Below are 3,036 nucleotides of genomic sequence, written 5' to 3' on the forward strand. Positions count from 1 at the left end.
GAGCGAGCTTTACGAGCTGAAGTATTTGTGAATAAGTTAACTCCATTGACTCCATCAACAACAATGCCCAGTATTCCACCCCCCACTCCACAAAGAGACGGATTTGATGTTCCAACAATAGAGAAAGGAAGAATAAGAAAAGATTTCAGTCAAAGAGGAATGGGAGGGACGGGAAGAATAAACGGCTGAGGACTATTGAGTTTCCCCAATGTCAGAAATGTGGGAAACATCATCTGGGAGAGTGTCTTAAGGGTGTGTGTTTTAGATGCCAACAGCCCGGACATATGATGAAAGACTGTAAGGCCCCTCCTACACCCACAACAGATACATCCAGAGGTACTAATGTTCGAGTATTTATAATTGCACAGAGTGAAGTCGATGCCAGCCCATCTACAGTTACTAGTCAGTTATTATTTCATTCAGTTCCCCTTTATGCATTAGTTGATTCTAGAGCCACACACTCATTCATTACACATGGGATTATAGAGAGATTGGGTTTGAAACCTATTATAGTAGATCAACCCATTAAGATAGAATTGCCAGACGGTGATAGTGTGGTAACTCGAGAGATGTTTTTAGGGGAGTCCATAGTGATCCACAAAAGGATGTTAACAGTGGATTTGATTGTATTGATATGCCCGACTTTGATGTTATTTTGGGCATGGATTTCCTAGGAAGATATGGAGTAGAGATTGATTGCCGAAAGAAGAAAGCAAAGTTTAATCTTGATGATAGCGATAAGTTCAGTTTCGGAGAGGGTCATCAGCTTAATATGTTAATCAGCAATGTAAAAGCCAGAAAGATGTTAAGAAAAAGGTGCTTCAAGTATATTGCCCATGTGGTGCAAAGCAGTGATGTCTCTCGATCAGAGATCCAGAATGTGCAAGTAGTCCGGGCATTTCCAGATGATTTGCCAAGTTTACCTCCAGAAAGTGAAATAGAGTTTAGCATTGAGTTGGCACCAAGGACAACACCAATTTCTAAAGCCCCTTATCGTATGGCCCTAGCCGAGCTCTAGGAATTGAAGAAGCAGCTCCAAGAACTCCTATACAAAGGTTTTTTTTCGACCCAGCCATTCTTCCTGGGGTGCTTCGCTTCTATTTGTGAAAAAGAAAGATGGGTCGCTACGGATGTGCATAGATTACAGAGAGTTGAATAAAATGATAGTGAAGAATAAGTACCCATTACCTCGCATAGATGATTTATTTGATCAGCAGAAATGAGTAGCAGTGTTTTCAAAGATTGATATGAGGTCGAGTTATCATCAAGTAAGAGTTACAGAGCAAGATATTGCCAAGACTTGGGCCACACTGTCTCAAAAGAAGGCGTGTCAGTAGATCCCAGTAAGGTAAAGGCAATCCTAAAGTGGCTAAGGCCGAAGACAGTGAAAGAGGTTAGAAGTTTCTTGGGCCTTACAGGTTATTGGAGGCGGTTTGTAGCAGGATTTGCCCAGTTGGCTAAGCTGCTTATAGCTCTTAACAAACAAGGAACTCCTTTCATATGGTTAGATGCATGCGAAGAGAGTTTCCAAGAGTTAAAAGAAAAACTCACCACAGCTTCTATTCTGGTGTTACCATAGGAAGGTGTAGACTATGATACTTATATAGATGTCTCACTTCAGGGACTTGGTGCTGTGTTGATGCAGTTGGGTAGGGTAATAGCTTATGCTTCCCGAAAGTTGAAAGAGTATGAGACAAGATACCCTACGCATGATTTACAGTTAGCAGCTATAGTTTTTGCATTAAAGATATGGAGGCATTACTTGTATGGGGCAAAGAGTAATATTTATACCGATCATAAAAGTTTGAAGTATTTCTTCACTCAAAAGGAGTTGAATATGAGACAAAGAAGATGGTTGGAGCTAATAAAAGATTATGATTGTGAAATCAAGTATCGACCTGGAAAAGCTAATATGGTAGCTGATGCCTTGAGTGGAAAAGCCTCTTTGTCTCAGCTCACAGTGCAGAAAGAACTGTTGGAAGAATTTCTCAAGGAACGGATAGAGATGGTACCAAGAAGAATTGCCAAGTTAGAAATTCAATCTACTTTATTGGAAGAAATTAAAGAAAAGCAAGCTGTCGACGAGTGGTGTCTGTAACGCCCCGCTTGAGGTACGTTGTTATTGTTTCCTCTTTCGCCCTCATTTGAGTTGTTTTTGGTAATATTGTTTGATTTTCATTAGTATGAGTGTTGTGTGGATTAATTGCCTTGAAATGGGTTAAAAATGGAAGAAGTGTAGTATGCCGAGCTTCGCCGGGGCGAAGAAGAATCTTCGCTCCTTCCCCCTTACAATAATTTCATCCCTGAAATTATAGAAACAGCTGGGTATCGACTTTCATATCTTTTTCCATTTCCCAAGTAGCTTATTCATCTTGTGATCCTTAAAAGCACCTTTTAATAGTGGAATTTGCTTGTTTCTGAGTCTTTTTTTCTATCAAGGTATGAAAATTGGTGTTCCTCATAAACCAAATATCTGTAATTCCACTTCCTTCATCTGCAGCATGTGAAGGATCACTAACATACTTATGCAACAACAAAACATGGAAAACATATGGACTCATTCCATGCTCATTGGCAGTGAAGTCTATAAGCTACTTTGGCTAACTTTCCAATACTTCAAAGGGTCCAACGTAACATGAAGCAAGCTTGCCCTTCTTCCCATACCTCAATATGTTTATAAGGCGCGGCTTTTACAAAACCTTGTCGCCCACTTGGAATTCCACTTATTTTTCTTTTAGGTCGGCATAGCTCTTTGTCGATCTTGGGTTTGCTTCATTCTTTTTCTGATGCTCTGAATTTACTTGCTGACATGTTATACATCTGGCAACATAATTGGTAATGTCTTTCTTCATACCTGACCACCAGTAGGTTTTCTTTACATCTTGATACATCTTTACACTCTGGGGTGGGCTATATAAAGTGATTATGTGCCTTAAAAGGATTTTATTCCTTAATTCTTCATTTGAGGTAAACATATTCTCTCTAAACATTAGTGCCCATTGACTATTTTAAATCTCTTACCTTCTGTCATTGTGG

The sequence above is a fragment of the Pistacia vera genome, unplaced genomic scaffold, assembly GCF_008641045.1.
Source record: "Pistacia vera cultivar Batoury unplaced genomic scaffold, PisVer_v2 Contig247, whole genome shotgun sequence".
Taxonomy (NCBI): Eukaryota; Viridiplantae; Streptophyta; class Magnoliopsida; order Sapindales; family Anacardiaceae; genus Pistacia; species Pistacia vera.